The sequence below is a fragment of the Catharus ustulatus genome, chromosome 2 (assembly GCF_009819885.2).
Source record: "Catharus ustulatus isolate bCatUst1 chromosome 2, bCatUst1.pri.v2, whole genome shotgun sequence".
Lineage (NCBI taxonomy): Eukaryota > Metazoa > Chordata > Aves > Passeriformes > Turdidae > Catharus > Catharus ustulatus.
In genome coordinates this window covers 100,663,720-100,691,441 of record NC_046222.1, presented here as the reverse complement: position 1 = coordinate 100,691,441, position 27,722 = coordinate 100,663,720, and the positions used below count along the sequence as shown (strand labels likewise).

The window sequence follows — 27,722 nt, the reverse complement described above, 5'->3', positions numbered from 1 at the left end:
TTTGACTGTCCCACACAGGCAATTATTATTTTGTAGTTACTGTTAGCAGTATTGTATTAAACCACCTAAATATGTTAATGTAATCATTAAAACTATCAATGTGATGGGTATAGGACCTTCCTTATCTGAAGAAAATGAAGGTGCTAAAACTCTTGTAAGAGTAGATAGCATTTGTCTCAATTGAGCCTTTTGAGAAGTTCTCCTTAAAAGTCTCTGTGAGGCTTTACCTAATCCTTGTGGTGCAGCAGACTTCATTATAGGAGATGCATTTTTATTTTTTTTTCATTCCTCTGAAATCAGTTTGTCCAAAGAGACTGTATTAAAAAAAACCCAAACTATGAGATATTAAACAAGACCACATTATGCGGTGATGGTGATTTTTGATGATACCATAAATATCTGTTTGCCATTAAAGACAGTCCATTGCATGTCAGTGTTGGTTCATCTTAATGAAGAGGGAAGGGTGGAATCAGTCAAAAGCAATATAATATCATAACAATACATGTCAAGCCTAAAAGAGCCATTCTAATAAAGATCCCTAAATACAAATAAAGATATCACCATTTTTTTTGCTGTGGAGGGACTAACTTGCAGTCTCTTTGTTTTCTGCTTGCATCAGCTTATGTGACCTGATGATTGCTTATGTTGGAATCAGTTTATTTGATGACAACCCCTTTTGTCTGTTTGAATCACCAATTTTATCAAAATGATTTTCTTTTGTGATACTGTCCACTGACTTAATAAAAAAATCAGAAGAAAAGGCTGCTCAGTTTGTGAATGCTTTTCATCTAGGGTGTTTAACAAGTCCCAAGGGTGTATTTGCTGGTTTTTACAGACTAAATTTCTGAGAGTTACAGCAAGTTAAAATTCCACTTGTATAGAGCTGGATCTCTACTAGAAGAATATAGAGGTACCCATGGGTGCATTTAAAAAAAAAATTATATATGTGGATTGGAAACTTTATGTAAAATCAGAGCTATCGTTCCTTTCTTTAGAATCCAAATCAACAAATAACTGAAATTGAAGCCAAAATCATGTTGTATGACCTTTTGTTTTACTTCAGAACAGTCTGATTGGCAGCCCATGGGGCACATATGACTGGATATAAAATGGGTTTTGAGATGTGGCCTTGCTCAGAGGATGGAGACAAAAAAATGATTCCTGGCCTTTTATGAAGCCTGAAGCTGTCAAACCATTCTAGTGTGACCGTGTAGCCCTTGACACTGAGGTCTGTGAAGCACCCACTACATCTGTGCATTTGTGGCCCTGGGAAATGCCAAGTCTGGAGAGGAGCCCATGATAGTTCCCCCAAGGTGACATCTGCCCTTAGCAAAAGCAGGGCTATGTTGTTGAAATTTAGTGGCTGTGTGCAGTGTTCTGTTGAAGTAAGTCTGGTAAGTAAAATGTTGCTTTTATTCTAGGAGTTGCATTCAGTTTGCATAGCCAGGTTTTCGATAGCAGGGAGACTACAGAGGCAGTTTTTGTGAGAACCTTCTCCAGAAGGTTCCCCTAGTCCAACAGAGCTAAATCCAGCTGGCTCCATGGTGGGTCTGCTGTTTTCACAGGTTGAGCCCATCGGTGATAGTGGTAGCACCCCTAGAATAACTTTGTTAAGAAGAGGAAAGAAAAAAAGAAGCTGCTGTGGAGCAACAACCAAAAGAGTGAGAATACACAGCCCTTCAGATACCAAGGTCAGTGTAAAAGGAGGAGCAGGAGGTGCTTGAGGTGCTGAGCAGAGATTCCCCTGCACCCTGTGGTGCAGACACCTGGTGAGGCAGCTGTGCCCCTGCAGCACATTGGGGGTTCATGCTAAAGCAAATATCCACCTGCAAATATCCACCTCCATCCATGGAGGACCCCATGCTGGAGCAGGTGGATTCCCAAAGGAGGCTGTGGCCCCATATGAAGCTTGGGGTGGAGCAGGCTCCTGGTGAGACCTGTTGTCCCGTGAAGAGAGGAGTGCACACTGGAGCAGCCTTCCTGAAAGGACTATAGAAGGGATCCATGCTGGAGCAGTTCATGAAGAACTGCAGTTTGTGGGAAGGACCCACTTTGAAGATTGTGCCATTGCTGGGACCTGGGAAGGGAAAGGGAAGTGAGGGTGATATTTATCAGTGTTCTTTCTGTAGCTTCATGTGGAGAGCTGGGCTGAAGGGACAGTGTAGGAGGGGATCTTCTCCAATGACTTGCAGCTGTACTGATTACCAAGGAGTGGAAACACCTGTGTCTGCCCAGGCAGCTTGGGGGATATGAAGGGGTGGGATAGCTGGTCATTAGTCATAGGCATTTGCAATTAGAGCTTGAGGCTGGGAGTCTGCTGGAGTAAGAGCAGGAGGCTGCTGCTGTGCTGTGAGGAGGTAAGGGTGATGTGGCTGTGAAAGGGACAGATAAGGTGTGAGGATGTGTGAGGGGCAGTCAGGGTTAGGTGGCTTGAATTTCAACTGTGAATCCCATACTGCCTCACAGATGTGTTTTACACTCAAAGGCCTCCTAGTCAGTCAAACTTTTGAGCTTAAGCACAGTGTGATCTGAAACAGTGGTGATGTTACTAAGTAGGCAGAAAGAAATATCCTGATATGTTATTGTGTTCTGAGATGTGTTGAGTCCTGAGGTATTGCTTGTCTCCATGCAGCTTTTCTGTGTTAAGGGTGGTCAGAATCTCAGTGTTTTATGTGCTTATCAAGAGTGTCTGAGGGCAAATAAGTCACTTTTCTTAAAAAACATTTAGGTCAAGCTCTGGTGCAGCCTAGTTCAAACAGAAGTACATTTGCTCTGTGAGTAAGCTCAGTTGTGAAGCAGTTGCCAGCTTGTGAAGATAAAGACTCAGTCAATGAGACAGTTTCAGCTCCCACTCATACTACTGCCCTGGACGATTGCCTAGTCTCCTCACTAGGATCCAAATCTGTGTTTGGGAATGCCCTGATTTACATAGTATTGATGTGTTAGACTTTGGAGATTTAAAGACTCTGTTGCTTGCTGCACGAGAGATCCCACTTTTGTTCTCACATGGTTTTTTTTGTTTGGTGTTTCATTTTATATAAATGTAGAGGGCATACTGCCTCCCTTTAGTGATTCAGAGCATGCTGCAAGCCCCCACTGATAGTGGGGATGTTGTGGAAGCAGAACCTGCTGGAGCATCCCTACCTGGCTTCTGACAGCTCAGCCAGCGCTGCATCTCTTCTAAAGACAGAGCACCATCCCTCTCACTAGCACCATCCAGTTTGTTGATGTGGTCCTAGGGAGGCATGGTGGGGGTGAGAGGGACCCCCCTCCCTCCAGGCCACATGCACCAAAGGGAAAGCTTCTTAAATGGAGCATGTGTGCACAGCCATGCTAACACACTTTATCTGTATTTGCATACACTTGCTTAAATGCAAGAATGCTGGGGGCAACCCTGAATTTTAGGACTGGGAACAGTGCTGTTTATTTTTCTGGTTGTTCAAGCATGTCCCAATGCAGTAGTTCGACTTGTAGTCAAAATATGTCCTGGTTTTAAATTTGAGGAAGTAGCTAATTTTTGTAACTAAAACCACTACAAATTAAATACTGTGAAGGTGATTACCAAAGATTGCTAAGTGCACAGTTAAAATGGTGATGTTAAACCAGTAACCTAATAGTAAGAAGCAGAGATCAATATACATTAAAATGAGCTGTATGTACCAGGCAGCAATTCACCATATAGTGTGAGGTGAGCAGCATTGCTTGGCTAACATGTTTCCATGTTGCTGAGTTGCTATGGCAATATCAAACCAATGAATAAACCACATCACAGAGACAGGGAGGTGAGTAAGTGTGAAATTGATTCAGTGGAACACAGGAATATGTGGGAATAAAATTGGTCAAGAGAAAATTTCTGGTAGGAATATCTATATCTTTTTGCTTTTTCAATAACATGTTCTAATTATTTTTTAAAGTATTTAAATCTCTTGTGTGTCTATCTGATGCTATGTGTGTGTCTCAATATATATATAAGGGCATTTAATCCATTAATAGTGAATATAGCTGAACATAAAAAGTACATAATCTTTATATAACTTAATTTAGTTGATAGCTGTATGTCGTCTTGGTAAGATAAAATAAGCTGACTGTAAGTTTCATTACTAGCTGTAAGCTAATATTGTAGTAGTTGTATTTGAAAACATGCTTTTACATACACCAGGCTTAAACTTGTTCTTTATTTCTCAGTGTGCATTATAGTGATAGAATCCACAGAAATGTCCTAGAAGCACTGCATTTTGGATAGCACATTGATATAACCAAAGACAGATATCTGTGTTTATAAATGGATTGCACAAATATTGACCATGCTTAATTACCCCATATTGTGATTTATGTGACCAGTGTTTGAAATGTCTTAGGAAGAAAATCTTCTGGATTTTTTCCATTCATTTTAAAACATTCTGTGAAAAAACAATTACACTAAAATGTGCTATCAGCAGTATATTTTTGTTATGTATGGGAAATAAAATGCATATCAGGCATGTTTTTAATTAGGATTTCAGTTTTACTAATTTGTCTCAGTTCAGTTGGATGATCAAATAATAAAGGCTTTATTCCTGGAAAAGATCTTGCTATAGAGGAATAGAAGGTTATTTTTTTTGTATGTGAGTTATTAATGTTATAAGTTTATATTTGTCTAAGACATAAATCTGTTTTTAGAACATTTTTTAGGCTATCTGGCAGGAGACATACATCCATGTGCTTGCAGTTTGTGCACTATTTATTTGATCTAAACCTGATGCTTATTTACAGCTTTAAAAAAATCTTGACATCTTACATGTGCTTTTGTTTCATTCTATCTCCCCCTGTGAGTATCTCTGTGTTGAAACCCTCTTTATTTTATTTGTCCCTGAAGAAAAGTATGTATGATAACAATAGTAAGTTACACATCATTAAGTTAGATTTAATATCATTTCTTAAAAGGCCAAAATGGTCTTATCAGGCACAGTCAATAAAATGAATACTAGTCAGACTCTGTCACATAAAAGCCACTGTGGTCCTGTTTTGGTTTCTTTAGGTAAAAGAAGAACTTTAGCTTATTTACAGAACAGAAACCAATATTTATTTGCGTCTAACATTTTGACTTGGTTTTTAGAGAACAACATTTGCCAAATTATTGGTAAAGAAATTGCTGACTGATGTTTTTTCCATTGGGATGGAACAATAATATAAAAACACAGAGTGGATGTTGGCTGAGCACTGAAGCTTTTGTGATTCAGAGTTTTGAAGATAGGAACAAAGCTCTTTAACGATACAACATCTTGAAAAAGTCCTTCAGTTATATTTGCTTCATTTCCCTGCAAGTGTTAAGTTCTAAATAAGACTAAATATGTAATGTATAATGAGACTAAGTAATATTCCTGAACTCAGTTCACATGATAAGCAGCTGGATATCAACAGTATTCATTTGTATTTTCATATGTAAACAAAATCCCTAAATTAATTGATCAAACCTCGACAGCTCAAGGTTAAACAGATGCAAAAAGAAATAACAGACTAAGATCTAGTTTGTTATACACTGTTTGCATATGGAGTGTCTTTCTTCATTTGTCACTGACCATTTTAGCTGTGCACCTATATGAGACAGGTCCAGCCTGGTGATATTCCGCAGGGACCTGCCAAAGGCAGAGTTATCATTGTTGAAGCTTCTGCCCCAACCCATTGGTGAGCTCCCCCTGAGCTATGCTGATTATTGGGCTGGCCTGGATGAGGACTACCACACAACTGGAATAGGGGAAATGTCCTCTTTGAGGAAAGGTGCTTTCCAAAGAGTTTCAGTTTTCCGTATACTGCTTTGACTTCCTCGCTTTTGGTGCATATGGTACCAAAATTGCAGAGACTTGTTGCTACTTTGGAAGCAAAGGAACATCTCTTCCAAGGATTGTCTAAAAGTCTTCTTATCACAGAACTTGGTAAGGAGCCCAGTGTGTGAATAACCCCTGAACCATTCCTCAGAATCCTTGAAAGCTTTTTACAAAGCTCAAGATCTTTGTGGGATGGATATGGTTAAGAAGCAAGTCTTTGGGGTAGGGAAGGAAGAAGTCTCTTCAGCAACCCAGAGGAACCCTCCAGATCAAGGGCTTCTTTTCTCAGCAATGCATATTGCTATACATCCAGTTTTTTTGTCTCCTATACAATGAAATCTCTTAGGTTAGCTTTCCTGAGTAGGCAAGCCAAGATAGCTTTCTCTACCCCTCTGTGAGTGGAGAAAACTCTGCCAAACTACTGATGCCTTCTCTTCCTGACCTCTGAAGCAGATGGTGACAAGGGTTCATTTTAACAGAAGCTTGTGTCCAGTCTTGTAGCATCTCCAGTGCTGCCTAATGTGGTGAGTGCTGTATGGTCCCTCAGCAGCATTAGCGTGCCCTTGCTCAGCTCTCATGGCTGCTGTGTGATGCTCAGAGGGACGCCTGTAACAGCACACACAGAAACTAAAAGGTGCATGTTAGGAGAAATGCATCCAGGCATCCACTTCAAATAAGCAGTGGAGCTGGACACCATATGGCCCTGGAAATATTCTCCTCTCTGAAATGTTTTTGGGTGTGTGATGCTCTGCACTGTCAATTACCTGGGTGTCAGTCTATCCAATTAAAGTCATGGAGATGGGAATAATGAATGCATGGGAAAAAAGTGCTGTCTTCACCCCAGCAGCTAACTACATACACAGTCCAGAAAATCTAGATCTGTACACTTTGCAAGACTCAATAGGATGGAAGTGGCATTTTGAGTAAATTTCTTATACATTGTCAGTGTTTGGGCTTGGTTTCAGCTTTCTGCACATAAACCAATATTCCAGCAATGGGGCACTGGGAGCAGCAGCAGGAAGAGCCTATCTGCCTCCACAGCACTCACGGTTTACCTCAACCCAGGGGTGAACAGGATGGAGGCGTGTCAGTGCAAGCAGAATGTTATCAGGCACTAATTCCTCTGATAATATGGCTGTATAAAGTCAATTTCTTTCATAGGATTATGACCTCACTTGATATATAGCTTTGTGTAGTAGCAAAACCACTTTATTCTCTCTCAATTCAAAACTCACCTGCTAAAAACTTATGTACACATATTGTTTCTTATACAGTTAGTCTGTGTATTTTCAGTGGTTTTTTTTGGTGTACAGAGAGGGAGGAAAAAACAGTCTGACCATGTTCTTTTTTTTTATGGAGGGTATCCTTTGGATTAGTTTCTACTGAGGCATCAGCTTGCTGCTTTATGAGTTACTGAGGTAAATTTTCACTGTTCTTTGGTTTAACTTTTTTTTAAAAATGGTGCTTAATCTTTTAATGTATTTTAATATATTGGAATATCTTGATACAAGTTATCTTCATTGAGCACCTCAGCTAACTTAAAAGTTACAAGAGCAGCTTGTTACAATTAAAGAAGATGTTCAGGTGAAGGCAATTTTCAATTCACGTCAGTGCAGGATGAGGCTGGCAGATGTGACCCAGTCTCCACTGTTCTTAGAGCCATCTAGTCACTTGTCATTTGATCAGAGCTGTCTGATTTGGGCAGGGGGTGCACAGGGCAGAAGTTAGAAGGCTTCTGAGGAAGGCTGAGAAGCCTATTTTGTCTTCACTGGGGCATGTGTTTTCTGGTATCTACTGAGCAATTCCTTAGACATGAATCCCCCTTGTACTTGCTTGGGGTAGATGACAGTATCTTTCCAGCCCTTTTGGAATATTTGGCTCCTCCTTGGGCATAACAGCTGCCTTGGGAATTTCTCAATATGTTTCAAGTTTTCCTGAAATGTGTTCATTTGGTAAATCCTTTATTGTAGCCCTAGGTGCCATCCATCACTATTTTGCGCATTATTGCCAGTGGTTTCCATGATCTACCCTCAGTCGTGTGAGTTGTTTTCCTCAGTCATTCTTCCATGCATCTCTTTGGTGGGGGCTGTATTTTCATAAGAGCTCAGACAATCTGCTTTGCCTTGCTGTCTGTTCCTTGAGGATCACATTAGCTGTAGATTTAATTAATTGATATAACTATTCTAAAACCTTTTGTGCCAATATGTACCACTTAAATCTATTAGTTGGATGTTCCAGCTAAATAGTTATCTTTTTGTACTGCACTACTGTGGAATGAATAAAGCAGAGAAGTGGCTCATATGACAGGTTAGGTAGTGGAAATGGGAGCACAGAAACGGCAACAAGTTTGCCTCCTTCCTTGGTAGTTAAAAGAGAATCAAAGCACAGAATCACTCATCTTGACCGAATCACTATTGTGACACCACTTGGTTCTTCCTACAGTCCATGATACACCATGGTGAATCCTGCAGTCCTGGTTCTATACTTGAGACAAAAGGATTCACAGGAGGTTTTCTTCTGCTTTCTGTCCTTGTCTTTGAAGCACTGGATGACATGAGGATTATCAGCTCACCTGCTGATAATTTATGAATTGAGCTCCATCAATAATGGTTCTAGTGCATAAGTTCCTAAAGAGACATGGGTTTGCTGGCCTTTCAGTAGCTGTATTTTTGGTATTTAATTCTTAAATTTAAATGCACCTTTTTTTTTTTTTTATTACTGTGATAAGGAAGTTCATGTATTGCAAACACGCTGGAATATCTCTCCTATGAGGAAAGGCTGAGAGAGTTGGGGTTGTTCAACTGATGAACACAAGACTCCAGGGAGACCTTATAGCAGCCTTTCAGAACTTAAAAGGAGCTTATAAGAAAGATGGGGACAATTTTTTTAGCAGGGCCCACATTGTTAGGATGAGGAGAAATGGCTTTCAACTTAAAGGAGTTGATTTGGATTAGGAAAATATAAAGGGAGAGGTTTTTTACAGAGGATAGTAAAATGCTGGACCAGGTTGCTCAGAGAGGTGGTGGATGCCCTGTCCCTGGAAGCATGGAAGGTCAGGTTGCATGAGGCTCTAAGCAGCCTGATGTAGGTGAGAAACATCCCTGGTCATTGCAGGGGGTGTTGAGCTAGTTGACTTTTGAAGGTCCCTTCTAACCCAACCTAGTCTGTGCTTCTGTGTAGCAGGATGGGTTCCAATGGATCAAAAAACCCAGAAGATAAATAAATTGGTCCCCATGTTCAGTGCTGTAATAACCAAAAGCACTGAATCAAATTTTGTGTCCTTTAGGATATCTTCTTATGCATTTGCTATGCTTGTAGCTAGTGGTGAAGTTGAGGTTTCAGTTTTCTTCACTTCTACATAAAAATTTAGTGCCTGCTTGTCTGCAAGAAAGTCAGTTTTTCATCAGGGCTGGTGAGAATAGAAGCTATAGTGCATAAGGGTCTAGGTGGAAAGGTCCCAGAGAGGGCTTCAGCAGGGCAGAAGTGAGTACTTGACCTGGTTTCCTGGTTTTCTTGACTCTTCATTCAGTGTTAGGGTATTCTGTGCTATTAGTCAGTGGTGTGGCAGGTGTGACTTGGATTTCTTGGCATTAAAAAAACTGCAAGACATGGTTTTGCCAACTCAGGACTCTTGACGATAACACCCTGTATCAATTTCAGCTGCTTTAATTGGATTCTGATTACATTTTGGCTTTGCTATTTCTATTGGCTATAGCAGACTTATGGTTATTAAAGCACTGTGAGCTGCTGCCATTGCTCATAAAACCCTGTCACGTTCCATGTTATTGCTTGGCTGATTCTCTCACTCTTTCTAGTAAGAATCATACAGGACTTGGAGATTTCCATGTAAATTATGTCTTTGTATGTGAATAAAGTTTTTCCTAGGAGATTCAGGTTGTCATGTACAGACCCTAATATTCACAAATATTAACACTGCAGTGTTTGAGCACAGCTGTGTCAGCAGAAATGTATAATATTCAATAGATCATTGTTTATAATGTAAATTGTTGGTGAGAAGTTACTGTCACCACTGAATATGTATGTGTTTCTTAGAGGTATGTACTAATGACTAAGTTGGTACTTATTTTCATTTGGATTACAGTAATTTCACGATTACAAGCAGCACCTGATTATAAGCTGCACTTTCATTCACAGTAAGGATTCTTGTGCAACTTTCATGAAGTTGCCAATTAGTAACAGAATCACGGGATCGTGGAGTTTACTGGCTTGTTTTGGGGCTGGGCGGGCTCAGATCGGCCCTGCCTTTCCCCTACTGGGGCTGTGTGGGCTCGGATTGGGGCTGGGCAGGCTTAGATCAGTCCTACTTTTCCTCCGCCAGGGCAGGGTGGGCTCCAGCTCGGCTTGGGGCTGTGCGGGCTCACACTTCTGGGTTGGCAAATTTCTGAACCTCATCAACTGGCCGCACCTGATTATAAGCCGCGCTTCCAGCTTCGGACCAAAATTTTAGTCAAAGTGGTGTGGCTTATAATCGTGAAATTACTGTAATTAGTTTTATTTGTGAGATTTAGCAGAATTGATAGGGTTATTTCCCTCTCACAGAGAAACTTCTTACTGCTTCCTCTATAGAGAAACTTCTGAACTTACAACTTCAGCATAGTCTTATCCGAATAAAGTTTGTAAATCTCTGGAAAATAAAACTTAACAGTAAATTTATTCAGCTGAGTGTTTCACTGTAGTACCTACCACTGCAGTTAAAACTTAGGCTAACTGAGATGTCTATGGATGTTCATTGACATATGCACTTGACTGCTAGGACAGAAGTTATGATTACTTTGAATATTCTGAGTATGTTGTAGCTCTTTCAGTTGCAGCTAGGTGATATAGTCCCTTTGTTGTGCACTTAAATAGGATTTGGAAACCCGGAATAACTCCATATTAGAGTATTTATGGAAAGTACTGCTGCTGTTGTTTCTCAAGTGGCACAAACACTTCCAAATTCTATATACTCCTCACAGAATGAGCTGGTAATGAGCTGGCAGCTCAGAAAACCAATTGTATCCTGGACTGGATAAAAAGAGGTGGCCAGAAGGTTGAGGTAAGTGATTCTCACCCTCTGCTCGGCTCTCATGAGATTTCACCTGAGTACTGCATCCAGTTTGGGTGTTCTCAGTAGAACACAAACATGAGTTTGAATGGTTCTAGAGGGAGGCTACAGATATGATCAGAGGGATGGAACTCATCTTCTGTGAGAATAGTTATTCAGAAAACTCTCCAGGGAGACCTTCTAGCAGCCTTCCAGGACCTAAAGGGGCCTACAAAAAAGACTTATACCAAGGTCTGGAGTATGAGAGAGGACAAGGGGGAATGACTTTACACTGAAAGAGGGTTGTTACATTGGATAGAAAGGAAAACTCTTTACAGTGAGGTTGGTGAGACACTGGAACTGGATGCTCACAGAAGTTGCAGAAGTCTCATCCCTGGAACTGTTTGAAATCAGGTTGGATGGTGCTTTGAGCAGTCTGACTTAAAAATACTCCTACCCATGGAAGTGAGGTTGCACTGGGTGATCTTTGGTGAAGTTCCCTTCCAACCTAAACCCTTCTATGATTTTGTGATCCCTGGTCCTGATTATTTTAGCTATGGATAAAGCATAAAAGTTATTTCTAACTATTGTGAAAGATATTCAGAGTGTAGTTCAGAAACTGGGACAGCTGAATCAACCACTGTGTAAGTTGCTCAGTGCATCTGGGAAGAAATGCTTCTCCAAGGAAGTGGTAATACCACAACAGGGTGACTGCAGAGATCAAATGCCCACTGAGGATATTTATCAGTGCTTTGTGTTGCTCTGGAGGTGTGAGAGGGATAAAATTCATTTTCAAGATACTTTTTGTTGTTATTGATAGTGAAGAACAACATTGTTTTATTCTGTAAAACTTTATTTTATATAGGTGCACTTTTAATTCTCCCTCTTCCCTTTTCTTAGGGAATTTAGCTGATTTTTTTTTTCTGCACAGACTGTTAATAGTGTGAAAAATCAAAATATATAGGTATTTATAGATGAATAAGGTGGGCATTTTGGTTTTGAAGCTGAAATAATGTAATAGAACACAACAATTATTTCTTTTTCCCAGAAGAGACAAATCAAAATTGATGCCAATTTTCCTCTCTGAAGATTGAATGAAAAAACACTCAGGAGATTTCTTGCTCCATCTTCCCTTTCTTCCACCAAAACCCAGCTCTCTGTGAACCCCCCTGCCTCGATCTTACATCCTGGGAGACCTAGTTTAAATAGGAAATTTTATTCAGAACTGAATAAAATATAAGATCCTAATCATATTTCCCTACAGCCTTTCCTTTTACCCTGAGGAGAGTAAGATTGTGCCTTCTTAAAATGAGAGAATTAATAATACTCCTCTTTCACAGACATGCTGTCAAGAGATCTGTTGTGACTTGGAAGTATAGGCTGGCAGGCTGCCCTCTGAGCTCAGGAAGGCATGGCACCATGCCCAGACTCTTTTTCTCTGGGCTTCAGCTTTTTCACATGGCTGTGCAAAAACCAGTCAATACTTTCTCCTAACCTTGCTTCTCCTGCTGAAGACCCATCTGTACAGAAACCCAGAGGTTTCTGTTCTGCTCACTTTGACTTACAATTCACTCCTGCTCCTTGTTGTCAGCTTTCTGCCTGTAGCCAATGCATCTCAGCTTTCTTACTCACTGACTTAATTTAGCTCAGCTGCTGTGTGGCTTTTCCAACCTCACAGTACTTTTGGATGAGCCTCAGGTAAGGGAGAGCTAATCCTCTGGAAGTTGCTGTAATGATGATCTGACTCGCTTTACTATGAGTTCAGCCATTGTAGGAAAAGCTAAATTTTTGGATGCTTTGTTAATGCATACTATACAAATACCTTGAATCAGATTTTTTTTTAATGGACTCAATTTCCTGTTAAGAGATTGGATTGTAAGAAGTTATAGTAACACTACAAATGGTGACCTGTTAAAACCAGAGTTTTTCTTTTCAATTTAGTAAAAGGAATTAATTTTCTTGGGAATCTACTCCTAATGAAGAAAAAAGAGTAACAGCAACTGAGGAGTGATCCAAAGTGGTGAATACTCAGTCTAACTGACAGAAGACAGAAGTTTTACATGTAACTTCAGTTTTATTTAAACTTCAGTTTTATTAATACTCTCATTAAAATGGAACACTGAAAATATTTTACAGTATTGAAATTTGAAATAGCATTATGTCCTCAGTCTCTACAGATTGTAATTTAAAAACTATTAAACTATTATGGTATATATTGTGTGGTCTATTAATATATTAGCTGTGCTCAGTAATTCAAAGAGGAGCATGCAGAAAGCTGATGAAAGGTCTATCACAGATTGTTAAGCCTGCATCATCAAGACCTTCCTGCCTGATGCTGTCAGTCCTCAAGTACTGTGTTTCAGCTTTCTGCACCTGTGTGGTGTATCTTGCTAGTTCTAGGCAGAGTACAAAGGCAGGTGACACTGCAGCTACCTCTCCTGACAACATCACTGTGTCAGGAATCACATTTTCATTTGAGTTTGCTTGTCTGGCAAGGAAAAGCAGAGCCAAATAGAACACAGGCTACAATTCCACTTAGACTACTACAAACATGAACCATCTTATGCATCTCATCCTGGGAGAGTTCTACTAGGATTTTGACAGCTGCACTTTAAAGGTCCTGGAGTCATCATCAACAATTCCCTAATGTCATCAACTTTGTACAAGCACCAGGCAAAAAAGTTGTTAAAATGTTTGCCATCATCACCTAGGCTGTTGAGAACAAGACAGAGTATCTGCTCTGTTTAGCTGTGCTGTACAACATTAATGTGCCCAAATCTTGGCAGTCGTGTGCAGGTCTGGTTTCCACACCCCAGGAAGGGCAGTAGAGGAACAGAGGGGCCATTAACTTGATGAAGGGGAAGAAGCTGTCTTTAAGGACTAGAGTCACAGGGAAAAGATGTGAAGTTTAACATCATGGGGTTATTACTGGAGCTGTATGGAGGAGATAGGCTTAAAACAGATGAAAAGAATTTTTTTTTCCTTACTAAGAGAGCTTATGAATGCAGATAATGTAACATTATTAAAGAAGAAAATTCACAAACATAAAATCAACAAATTAATGGGCAGGAGGCCCACAGATACTAAAAGGAATAGACAGATGTACACTCCAGTATTCTTAGACATGTGATGGCTGATGCAGGGGATTGTTTTGGGAATAAGCTAAAGTGGATGGGAGAAAAGAAGGCAGGAAACCTAAACATCTCCTCAACTGTCAGTGGCAGAGACAGAGTGGTATGCTAGGTGGTCTGAACTTTTTTGATTTTCATATTTTCTCACAATGGTCACAGGGGTTTTATGATAAATTTCTGTAGATGGAAAAAATAAGGGGGGATGATTTGAAATTAAATGTTACTGAGAGACTATGATAACATCTTTAACTGCCTAGGAAGATGCCAAGTCCACTTCTAGATGGTTCCTGGGGTGCTAACCTTTTCCAGTGGTTGAGACAGGTTGTGGTGACAAGTCACACTACTGACTATGAGATGTCTACTTTTCAAATGTGTGCATGAGAGTATCAGGAGCTAAACAAAATTCTGGTTAATGGGGAACATCCTTCTGTGGAAGCAAATATAGAACAAGGAACTGTGAATTCCTTCAACTGTGGGGCTGTTTAAGAATAGGATTTCCCCTGGATACTTTTTAACATGGCTTGACACCACAGACCTCAGTAACACAAAACTCTAAACAAGGATTCTTTCCTCTGTGTGATGTTGGTTGAACCAGTGTTGTTGGTGTCTTATTATTGATTAAAATAATTTCATAAGTGGAGGACAGTTGTTTGAAACTAAATACACAGGGGAGGGTTTAGGCAACAAAGAAGTGGTTTTGCAGCATTTGAATTCATGGCATATTCCTTCATGTGGAAGAAGTATCTCCAGAAATGTGACTGAAGTATGTGCCTTTGTTAAAATAGACTGTTACAAATGTCTCAGAGCAGCACCTACCCTCTTGGTATGCGGAGACTTCTTCAGTCATCCTAGGATATTTATGTTCAGGATGCTTCTTTGTTTGGACTGAGTCCGTCCAAGAGACTGTTGAGTCTTTAGGATGAAGATGATAGCTGTATGTACCTGCTGTTTAACATAACTTTGTTTGAAAATTTGAAAATTTTTGTCATCAAAACATCTGGATGGGAAATCAAAGTCACAGTGTGATGTGAAGTATCCAGAGATCTGAAAGCCATTGCAAACTAGGGATCATCTTTCTTAATCCATGTTTGGGAGCTCTTGTACAGCAGAAAACAGAGTACAGACAAGAGCCAACCTTACCTCCCCTTCACTGACTTCAAAAAGCAAGTTTTTGAGGCTGCTGATGTTTTCTTTTTATCACTGAGGCAATTTCCTTATTTCTGCCTTCTTTGTATATTCTTTACCACACGGCCTAAGTTTTGTTATGACATTACTGTTGCATGCAATATCTGCATATTTTCCCAATGTGATCATTTGAGTCTATTGAGGTCTGGGTTTTACTTCCTCTTTTTTTATGAAAGACAATAAATATATTTTGGAAAAACTAACTAAATAGAATTTTGCTTGTGGGACACAGAACTGCACTTCTATCCCTCACAATTTTATTTTGCTCTCTCCTTTGGGACGTTTCAAGATATTAACCATCTACCTGGATTCCATATATAGTAAAAGAGTATAATCTATAGTGTCTACTGAACAGTGAGATTATAACTTTATCTACCTGCTTTAAACCAAGTTCAAGCAGAGCTAGTTTTGGTGATGACACTATTCACTAAGTGCTATCTCATTACAGAAAGACTAATGGCACATAAGGGTCTCCTTGCCTGTTTTGATGGAGGTTTGTATAATGCTCCTGTTTTCTAACTTTCCTGTGTCTTTTATTCACCAATAAGTTATTACTAGGTTGCTGTAGACAAATAAAATCCTCATTCTTGGTTTGAAAAGGACAGTTTTAAAATTCTGCTTCTTCCATATCTGTGTTTTATGCTGAACTTGCTTAAAATAGAAGGAAGTATGAGACAAAAGGTTTGGATTATGTAGGAACAAACCTGAAAGCATGCTGAGAGATGCAAAGAAAAAACAGACAACTTATCCAGATCGTCACTTAAGAAAAGGCTGCTTTTGAACTTTGAAATCTCTTTTCCAAACCATAGGGTGTAGTTAGTACATTGCAGTGGTCTGTGACTGCCATTCTTGTAGGAAACTGGGGAAACAGAGAAATGTGTAAAACTAACCAGATACTGTTTTAGCAGGGAGAAATAAGTATAAGTTATAACTGAGGGGAAAATAAGGTTAATCTCAATATTAGCATGAGTGTTGTTCATCAAAGTGATGTTCAGGTATCATTACTATGCATGTGTCTCTGCTGGGAGATGAAAGAGATCCTAGAGTGTCCTATGTGGAAACTTGAAACAAAATCAATGTTTGAGATTGTGGGGAAAAGGAGCTGTCCAAGACTGATGTCATACAACTTGCAGGGGCGTTTTGCTCCTGACTTTGCCCCTTCATGCTAAATGATCTTTACCACAAAACCAGCTTTCCAAGGTTCGTGTCAAGCTGGTGGCCAAAGGAAGTGCTGGAAGCTGGGCAGCCCCTAACTCCAGGTCGTGTTCTCCCCTGTCCCGGTTTGCACAGGTTGCACACAGATGGCAGCATCCCTGCTGGTGCTCCCACCAGTGAGAGCAGATGGCAATGGACAGCTCTGCTTGCTCCCAGCCTGATGGCCCTGCTGCCCACTTCACTGAAAATCTCTACCATCATTCCTCTTTTTGACTTTCACCTGCCTAAAATCTGTTTGCTCGTTTATCATGGAGGTGTATTTTATCCTGCAGAACAGGAAAACAACTGCATGCGGTCCTGCAGTTCATGTAATTTGGACATTCGTTTGCCAGCTACACCAGACACTGCTCACTGCCAAAATGCAAACTGGCAGGCACACAGTCAGTTGTTTGCTGAATTCTGTCAAGGCGGTCTAGATCAGTTTTGTAACTCTTTTTTCAAAATCTTTATAAAATCGCCTATTTGATTGCCTATGATAGGCAGCAACCCCTGAAGTTATGTTGATTAAGGATGTAATGGTGAAGATCTGGAAAAACCACCCCTTAAATCTGGGAAAGCAGCAGTGGAAGATGGGGAGAATGCTTGCACAGTCCTATTTACTGGTATTGCCAGCATCTTTTTTTAAAATAAGCATCTTACTCTGTTTTATTCTATCTCAGTATTGGATTTGCATTGTGCTTGGACTATATGTTCCTTTTAAAGATATTTTATAGCTATGCTATGTTTCTGTGGTTAGAGCAATCCAAACTGCATAGAGTATACAAGATGTGCACAAAAATAATAAAAACCAACAATATAAGCAGAGTAACTTAGGTGTAAGCTTAGAATATTAATTTGAAATAATAGCATAAAACTTAAGTGCAAGAGCCTGAACAGGCATGAATTAAGCTTCAATCCTGTGATTATGCCCACATAGTCCTCAAGGTCTCTTAGCTTCTCAGTCAGTGGATGCCAGAAGCTGGAACCTCCTACTTTATGTACCAAAAAGAGTTATGGCTCTTGAACCTGTTTGGTTATCTGAATCTGGCCAGATGCAAGACTAGACTTAGAGAAACATAATAGTCTTGGATTTGATATTCTCATGTGGGTCGATTTCATAATGAGTATTGCATTGGGTGTATAATTTATGTTAGGCACTTCATGGATTAGATTTTGGAGTTTTTTTAATTTATGCTTTAGAAACTGGGTTTCCTAGGCAACTGTGGCCACCTTGTGGATTCTTCAAAAGAAAATTCTCTCTTGTAAAAAAAGTAGCTAGAATAATTTTGATAATTAAAAAATACTCTGTGTTGTTGGGCCTGGTTAATAGCTTTTAGTCAACACTTTTTGCTTGTTAGAAGTTAATTTTCTTAGTAAATGCAAGTAGTTAACTATTTTTAGTAAATGTAAGCAGCAGTACTACTTCTAGGGTACTTCCTACTACTTCCCCAGTACTACTACTAGGACTGTTAAAGATATGCTTTCCACTATAAAGTTACCAAAGATTATTGAAATTGGTAAAGTTTAGCTGTGAGGAGGAGAAAAGAATAGTTTCAGTCACATTGTATGTCTCTCTTGAAATTGTGGTTCTTCAACATCTCACTTCTTAAAGATAGATTTCTGGGAAAGAGCACACTGAAGATGGGGTGAGTTGACCTTGTTTTCCTGCTGGATGTCCATCCAGCTGCTCTCTCCCTTGCTTTTTTCAACAGGAAATGAAGAAAATGAGACAAACCTAGCTGGACCCGATAAGGACACTAATATCTGTTACCATCTAGGGTCAGAACAAGCCAGTAGCATGCCCCACTGATAGTATCTTGCCATGTAAAATCCAGTAAAGAAGGCAGATGAGACAAAACAGGATATTGCCTTTCCAGTGTTAGCCTTGCCAGGCCTGCTCTGTTGCAACAATTCTATACTGACAACATCACCAGCATGTGAAGCTACTTGGCCTGGCTAATGGAGCCTCCAGTGGCTCAGGCTGTGCAGCCAGAGCAGGTTTTTCATGGTGTGAGAGACTCCCAGAGCCCAGACCTCTGGACACCTGCAGCCAGGATAGTTAGATGCCTCAGGGTTTCTGGCACTGGTACAGGTTAAGTAGTGGGGATGTCCAAAGTGCCTCCTCGTGGCTAGCTACTTCAACTTTGGACATGTTGATGCTCAAGCTTTCCAGCCTCCTACTGGGAAGTCAAGCAAGATCTCATTTCAGTTCTTTGAAAACTAAATCCAAGGTGGTTCATTAAATCAAGTTAGATTCATCTGGTGGCTCTTTCTGGCATGGCACTTGTTTTGCCAGAAAGTTTGAGTGGCTCCCTGTCTGACCATAAAAGTGAGTATTCCTCAAGCTACTCTGAGCCACAATGGAGTAGTGGAGGCAAAAAATAATTTGAAGTAGTGATTTTAAGTTATAATAAGCCTGTTCCAAAAAATATTGGACAAGGTGATGGATGTGTCATGAATGTTATTCCCTTGTCATTGCTTCTCTCAAGATTGCACAAAAGCAATGGGCTGTTATCAAATGACACTGTAGTAATGGAGAACTGTCTTGTAAAGCCAGAGAGATACAAAGCAACTCATCAGCAACTCAAATAGAATGGTACAGTAGGGGATGCACCAGAAAAAAAGCATTCATGCTCAAAAAAAAAAAAATTGCAGTATATTGTAAATTGAAAAAAACCCCAACATTTTTTCTTTGTTCATTCCTTTAATGATTATCCTGCAAAATGGTGATATAAACCATATATATTTTTTGTTTCTTCATTTTACTTCTGTAGATCCTGCTCTAGTTAATTTAGATGCTTACTAATTTTAAAGAGCACCGTGGTCCAGAGGCCTTTCTGTAACTGCAAAATTACAATTTTTTTAAAGTCCAAAGAACTTTTTTCCTACCGTTCACATGTGAGTCTGTCAACCATAACTGCTACACATTGTATACAACTCCTCCAGAGGATCATTTTACATATTTTTGGATGCCCAAGATTCTTCATGTTTGCTGACATGTTAAGAAGTTCCCAATTGATTAGCATTATTATACTTTATATAGCCTTTTATTGATTTTGCTTCCTGAATTCTTTGGCTGAATAAAATGGTTTTTTTTTCTTCTACTGACAATAATTTAGTTGACTCATGAAATATAAATCTGGCTTAAATATTTTCCTTGAGTCTCGGTTACAAGCAAGAGCTCAAGATGCAGTATGAAGGCTTAGAGAGCATATCTGTAAGTTATTTTCCAAGTAGAGAGCTTATGTATCAAATTAATAATATATAAATGACAATATTCCATGGAAATGTTCCTTTCTTAAGGCTTATTGAATTTCAATAAGAACTTTAAATAAAAAAAAGAAGCATTTTTTGATTTTTTTGATGCACTTGTGCTATATACCAAATGATTTTTAAAGTTGAGAAGTTACCCTTACAATCAATGCCCATACCCAGATCCTGCTGAATCAAGCAGATAGCATTACATTAGATTAACTGAATTTGAACCTATGTCAAAAAACATTCTTGCAAGTAGAAGAAACACAAAGGGGATTCTTCTAAATCAGTACTTTCTTCTGCTAGGTCAGTAGTGTGAGATGTGAGGTGCTTAACAAATATGCATTTGTTATTCCATTAACACCAGGAGAGTTTTCTGGTACAATTTGACCTTCAAGCAAGTTTTTTATAAACACAGTGCCAAGCAGCCAGCAGTGTCAGGAAGAACATTGAAGAACGATGTGAGCTTGTAATTGTAAATAATGTTGCAATCTGCTTCATGAACAATCTATCGTTTGTCTGTGTTTTTGTTCCCAGTGTTTAATACTGTGGGAGTGTTTTCTGTTGCTTTGTTCGTTGTACTTTAACACCACGCCAAGTTTTTTGTCTTAGTAGTAGTGAAGTGTTTCTAATGACTTACCATGGTTTTAACTATGGCATTATTATCTTTTGTTTAGGAGGTTTTGGGCCCAGCACTGGATACCTGGGGCTTTTTTCTTCTCTCTAGAGCACTATGGTCAGGAGCATAAAGATATTGGCAATTAAGTGAAAAAACTCAAAACAATGTGAGGCAGGATGTGTGCTAGCATACTTTGTTTGAAATAACTTTTTTTTTTTTTTGAGGGGAGGAGGCAAGAGGATTATATCCCTCCCATCTCTGAATTGCATGACTTTAAAGAGAGGCTGATCAAGTGCTCCAAGGAGGAATCTCTAGATGTTACTCAGTAGTGTTGGTGGTAGTATGAGAGATCACATAAGGTCTAGGAGATGCTTTAGAAACAGCTGGAAAGAAGGTAAGTGTCAGGTGAAGACTGAGTGCCTGCAATGTTTTTGTTTTTTCTTAGATTGATGGCCCCAGCTGGAGCTAAATGAGCTAAATAGCTCAATACAGTGACAGTGTTTTGGGGAAACTTGTGTTTCCCCAAAAGAAGTGAGGATAATTATGAGAGGGTGGGGGATAATGATTCTTCTCATTTGTTAGAGTGTCCTTTGTCTTGTGTGGATTGTTCAGAATACACTCTTTTGACGAAAATTATCCACTGAAGTTGTTCTTCAATAGAATTTTCTCAGAAATGTTATTGAAATAATCCCTGGAACTCTACCTTGGAACACTTAATTCTGAGTTTATGCTGAGTGTGTAACTCCTATGTAGAAGGCTTGTGTTGGTATTTCAATTAGGTGCAAGATGACTAAGGTACAGTGAAAGGACTTGTCTGAAGTCATTCAAGAGGTTTGTAGCTCTTTGAAGGAATAGGGAATTTAAGGTGGTGAGAGTCCAAGACTAGCTGGAACTCTGTTATGCTGCATGTTGCTGCTAGACTATGATTCAGATGCTGACTAAAGCAGGCTTCTGGGAATGAGTCTTGATGAATAAAACAAAGATGGCCCATTTAGTTGCAGGCAAAACAGGAACTGCAATCAATAGTTAGGCCTTTAGATGATGTTTCCTGGAAAAAAAAGGCAGTGTTGAAAATACACCCCCAATGCTTAACTTAAACTTAATTAATGAACTTAATTTAAAGGGGAGCTTTCAAACAAATAGGATCTCCTTTAGAGGCAACAAGGTAGCAATTTCTAAGATATTGTCTAGAAGCACTGGTCTTAGAGGATGCATTTAAATTTATAGGAGGGTTAAAATGTTCAAACTTGCTTTTTATGCTGGTCTTGAGAGAAATCTCTTGCTCAAAATTTTAGGTGTATAATCTTTCCTCCAGAAGAACATGCTTTTTGCATTTTAAGGCAAATATCAGCCTGGGAACAAAGTAGTTTTATATAAAATTATCAGTGGAGAATAAAATGTATGTTATTTACATAAACTGCTTAAATTCCTGCACTGAAATGTGGCTGAAGATGAGACATGAATCAATTTGGACCTCAGGTGTATTTGTGCTGCTTTGGATTCTTAGTTTTACAGTAGGATTGATCAGTGGAAAACAGCATGACAATAATAAGGGTCTCAGTCAGACTGTGGAGTCAAACATTGAGCCTTATTTATCATTGTTAAATAACAGAATGGAAGCAGTGAAGCACAAATTCTCAGTAGAATACTTTATTTTTGACAGCTGAAAAGAAAGATGCTTGTGCCATTAGAAATTGATGCTGCAGTCCCTAGAAACTTGATGGGAAAGGGAAAAAATGAAAGATGAATCTGGCTTGGAATCCCATGTGTTGTGACCGTATGATCAAAATGATTCTGTCTGTAACTGCAAAACTGGGACTGAAACAGCAGTGAAATGACATTAATTCATCTTTTTGTCTCAGTACTCTCTACCTCTGTGTCCCCTGGTTGTTCCTACCTACCTTTGGATATACCTGTCTTCACAAACACTTTGGCTGTGAGGAAAGATTAGGTGTAAAGGAATAAAGGTGGAATGAGGCATGGCTTGTCAAGCTGTTGATGTTGTGCTTAAGTGAACACTCTTGTGTTGTAATATTCCCACAGCCCTGCTCTCTTATTTTCGTTTTTAGCTATCTGGCCACAATATGTTCTCCTTCCCCTGTGGGAAAGTGGGCTTGAGTTTATTCCTGAGGGAAAGGATTATTGTACACTCGGGTTTTATCCCATTGCGTGGTAATGATGTGGCAGAGATGCTTGCCCAGACTTAAGTGCCATGACATGCTTCAATATTCTGCAGTTCTGACAGTCTGTTTGCTTTGGTAATTTAGTAATTCCTTAATACTTGAATCTTGTCTATTGCCTATGATTAAGAAAGGAGGGGGCAATGGTAACCGTGGAAGAGAAGCACACACAGTAAGATCCTTGTTCATTTGTTAGGTTCTTTCTCTGGGGCTGTTGTGAGAAAATTTTTCTTGGGAGTTTTGGATGATTGAACAATAGAAACTAATGTGGGAGGAGGGAGAGAGGAGTGAAGTTACACAGTGTACTGTTAAATTACAGTGGAAACTCTCAGGAAGGAGGATTTTAAGTTTCTCCCTCCAAATTTCTTTTTAGTTTGCCTGTGAAAGTGCTATGCTATTTCCTTACTAATCGGGCTAGGTCATATCCCGGTCATCAACTTTACATAAGCTTCTTTTTGTCACCAACATTCATGTGTCTCAAGTTCTTCTGGCTAGCTAAATGTTTAATCCACTGTGCTTCATCAATTTAATATTTAGGTTTTGCTATTACAGTTCTGCAATCATTTTATCAAAGGGTCCTGGACTAAGTGAACGTGAGACCCAGACCTTGTGTCAGCATCCAAAAAGCAGTCAGTCTTTATACCCCATTTTCCTACTATACAAGGTCAGTTTCTATTTTCTCTGCTAAGACTAAACTGGTTTATACTGTTTGGATAGAAAGTAAGCAATTTGTCATGTAATTAATTTGTTTCCAGTATTCATATTCTCCTCTGTTTGCTCAGAGGTCAGAAGAGGGCTATGAAGAGCTGTGCCTTTAAAGAGGCTTTTATTAGAGCTAATTAGGATTTGTTTTTGTCTTGTACAGAGGCTTTTGAGTACAGGACAACTGTAATCTAGGCATTGCATGAAGTTCAATTCTTTCAGGTTTGCTGTCTTAGAGTAACTATTTGGCACATAAATAATAGTAAATACTCTTTACTTTTGCCTATAGTTTTCTTTTAGGCACCTGTAGTAGACATTATAAAATGCAGGCTAAACTCTCCATGTGTGTTTTAATGCCCTTTTCCTTTCATTTTCCTTTTGTGTGTGACAAATGAATACCACTTCCATTATTTTTTTTTACAAAAGAACACTAGGATTCTTTCACTTTGTTAGAAGTCAACAGGGAGTGTTTCACTCCCAAGCAAAGCACTTGGGCTCATAGTTTTGAAAGAGGAAAAACTGATTTAAAGATGTTTCCCATAAGCTTGCTTGCTGCCATTTTCCATGGCAATTCATTAGCTGCTAGGAAAATGTAAATGGGCCCTTTGGAGCTATTATTCTCACAACCTTATGCTGGAATTTTGTCTTAAAAGTGCTACACAATGTAAAGTTATCGTACATGGATGTGGCTTGGCATATTTTAAGACTTTGTATTTGCTTTCTATGTTAATAATACTTCTAGAAAAATAGCAGAGAAAAAGGACATTTGTCACATCTTTGGCAAACACTTTACTCCATTTTCTTTGTTTTAGATAGCAAGCTGTTTTGTTATATTGGTTTATGATGTTCACTCAGTCATTGTTATTTAATAAAGTCACATCTAGATGACTACTTTTGTATGTGACTGGATTTTTAAGCTCATAAAAGAATATTTTTCTTAGTTGTAAAGCTGTGAACCAGTAATACAGTACATGCAAGTTTTACTATTGTTTAAATAGAAGAGCTTTGAAGTAAGACTGTTTCTGCAAGAGTGTTTTTAATGAGGAAAAAGCTTTATGGTTTTGGGTTATTTTTTTTCCAAGTCAAGGCTCTCTTACCTGTTCTATTGCTTTATCTTTCTGTGATGGCCCTTCTCAAAGGAAATGAGATTACGTGTATATTTCAGTCAGCTTAAGAGTTAGTTCATCTCCTGGTCCTTTCTTGTTTGGTTGGAGTTTTTTTTGTTTGTTTGTTTGTTTATTTTTAATAGACTTCTAAAGCAGGTATAACTGTGTTAGTGGTGTTCTTTGTGCTAAAGCTCAGTTTGAAATTCAGCCATGTTTTCAAAGCCAAAATTTCTTTATCTTCTTTTGGCACAATTGAACAAAAAATAATAGTATCTTCTAGTTAATGAAAAGTGTTAGAACTGTATGTCACAGTGTGATTGTAGAATGCTGTGAAACTGTCACTGGGGCAGTCCTTGGGTCATGCTGGGTGTCTTTGTTTTATTTTATTTTTAAATTCTCTTTTCTTTTGAGTACTCTTGACTTTGGTCTCCTTTTTTTTTTTTTTTTTTAAACACGATTCAGGCACTGGGCTCTTTCAAGCTAAGCCAGGAACGTAGTTTCCAATGGGAATATTTGTATTCTGTTTAAATCTACTCACCCAGAACACAGTAAGCGGGTCACTTCTAATCCAATTTTTTTTTTCAGAGTGCTGTAAAGTTCATAGTAGGTTTGTACCAATGCTTCAACATTGTCTGAAAAAAACAAACAAACTCAAAATAATAAAAAACCCACAAACACATAAAAGTGCATAATATTTTTAATGCATGAACATTTGTTAGATAAGGGAGAAATATTGAAGTGCGCCCTTCTCAAGCAACTCCATTCTGATTAGTCATACCTTGTTGCTGCAGTTGTATTCAAGGAGAAATCATTCACCTTGGTTGCTGAGCTGATGTTTCCTTCCTGTCAAGTGCAGTAATTTCATGCGTATAAGCTGCACCCGTTTGACTAAATTTTTGGTCCAAACCCAGAAGTGCGGCTTATACGCCGGAGCAGCCGATATATGGACGAAGTTCAGAAATTTGCCAACCCAGAAGTGCAAGCCCGCAGCGGCCCTGAGCTGAGCTGGAACCCGCCTGGCCCTGGCGGTGGCGGGGCAGCACCGAGCCTGCATGGCCCCGAGTCGAGCCAGTAAACCCCGTGATCACATGATTCTGTTACTAATTCGTTACTTTGCATGTGCATCCTCGCCGCAAGAAAAAGTGCTGCTTATACGCTGGTACGGCTTATATATGGACAAAGAACAAAAAGTTGCCAACACCCGGAAGTGAGGCTTATACTCCGGGTGCCTTATATGCGTGAAATTACTGTACTTCTGCAATACCTGAATCATAAGCTGCTAATTCAGTATGTCCTTCCTGTTCATATTTGATCTTACCCTCCAAATTAACAAAAAATTTCTCCTGATATCTCAAAGCGAGAGAAAAACAGAGCACTAATTTTTATTTTTATTCATCTTCTCTACTCTTCTACTCTTACTCTCACTGTTGCTCTTTGCTGTCTGTGATACAGGAAGATTTAGTAGAGTTAAATGACATTGCTGTAGTTTGAAGCACTATGGGTTTTTTTTCTTCTTAATTTTCAGAATAACCCTTCAGACCCATTGGATTGGCAGTCACCAGGAGTGCGGGAGCCAGTTCTGCACCAGGGAAGGGAGATGGGCACCAGGCTGCCCAGTGGGTGCAGGGTGTGCCAGGGATGCTGGGCACCGACTTTGAGTCAGGACTGGATGAGTGTGAGGGGGCAGGGTTGCTTTCTGGGGAAGTGGGGAGCAGTGATGCTGGAACAGGTGCTGAGGCAGCTGCTAATGTTGCAGGGAGCTGAAGGCCCTGGCCTCCATATGCAGTCAGATACAAAGCATTTTGATGAGAGTAATAAAAAATATGAGCCCTGAGAGGCTGCATTTACTATTTCATGCATCTGGGTATTTCTTCAATAGAAATCAAGCATTGGTTAGGTACAGTTATGATACCAAGTCTTCCCTCCACTGATTTCTCCCCTCCTCTGTCACGGTTTCTGCTTAGTCCAGCTGAACAGAAAACCAAATCTTGACACTTACACTCTACCTTTTTCTTTGTACAAATCTAGAGTAAGTGAAGTTAGAAGTATATAGAGAATTGAATTGAATCATACAGTTACATTATACTATGGTCCCCTGAGGGCTGACATAATTGGAGAACTTTTTCCCAAGAACTGAGGATTTTAGTGTTTATTTCTGTGCCTCTATAAAGAGTGTTCCCTGGGGGTCCTTGAGGGCAGTCATGTAACCTGCCCCCTAGGAACTGTTTTTTAGGATGCTATTTAGCATGGAAAATTTTCAGTGGACCTCCAGTTAACAGCACTTTGCAGAGGACACTTGGCAGAAGAAAGAACAGATTTTGTTTCCTGCAGCATCCATTTACTCAGTGTGTCAGGACAGAGCTGGTGGTGATGACAGTGAAAAGAAACAACTCTCAGTCCTTTCTTTTGGAGTTGTTGCAGTACAGGCTATAATGTCTTTTGCAGCAGGGAATTGGGGATTTGTAAGAGTGGCAGCATAAGAGTGATGTGATTACTGGGTACCAAGTGATCATATTATTACTGGGCACTGATGTGAAATAAGCAGTCTCAAGAGCACTCTAGAAGTAAATATAAAGCAGGTCACTCTAGGAATATTTTAATATGGTAATACCGTTGGGTTTTCTCCTGCTGGTGCTCTTTTGGAGAGTGGGATCCGGGAGACTGCATCCTAGATGTTCTGAACAGCATTTACCTGCTGTGAAGCCAAATATTCAATATATGCCATAATGATCCTTTAATTTGAGTGTGATGACTGTGTAATGCTGACAGTAGCTTAACTAGGTAACCAAAGAAACCTCTGGGAAGATTTCATCATGATTAACTCGTTTGTAATTATCTGTGGTATGAAATTAATGTGGATTGAGAATTACATTGCAATTTACCAAAACACAAGATGGAAAACAGCTAGTAAGCCATCTGACAAGGAGTATCTATCACTGCATGAAAATTAAAATCAGCAAAGCAAATGACATGACTTGTTATAACTGCTGCCCTAACGTTCCTTCAAACATCTCTGAAGCATGATAATTCCAGTGCAAACATAAGTGTGTGTGGTTCTGCATTATGCATAGTTTAAATCACCCCTCCAACATTTTAAAAATACTTGAGTAGTTAAGTTTCTGGCAGCAGAGTTTTGAATGCTGTTTGCCATGGCAGCTGTTTGGTGACTGGCTCTATAGCAGGGATGAAACAGCCGGCTTCTGGCAGGTTGGCAGCAGGTCCTGGCAAAGAAAGTGAGCTTAAAAAGGGCAATGACCATGTCAGCTCAGAGGATCCCACATGCTAAACTCTCATAGCTGTGCATAGTTAACACTTCGTGTCTGCTGGCTGAACAAATGAAAAATGCAGGTCAATTTTTTAGAAACAAGCAGAAGCCCAAAGTTGATTTCAGTTTGGGCATGGAGCAGTTGGAAGCAGCTGTGGTTTAAGATTTTTATGTTCAGTTTAGTTTCACTGTTTTGCCCTTTGGACTTGGTTATATCTATCACACTGCCATGCCTTT

General features: G+C 39.4%; 1 protein-coding gene across 3 annotated transcripts in view; it reads left to right on the top strand.

Annotated features, from left to right (window-relative positions):
* The window catches only part of MYO16 (myosin XVI), a 374,829-nt gene that overhangs the window by 29,354 nt on the left and 317,753 nt on the right, over positions 1-27,722 (top strand). Inside the window, exon 1 of one of the 3 annotated variants that reach the window (XM_033052140.1) lies at positions 3,818-3,856. The exons of 1 other annotated variant lie outside the window; for it this stretch is intronic. The gene's annotated coding sequence lies outside the window, so the exon portion shown is untranslated. Of the gene's footprint in view, positions 1-3,817; positions 3,857-10,784; positions 10,861-27,722 lie in introns of those variants that run through there. One more of the 3 variants, XM_033052142.1, reaches the window with a different exon arrangement.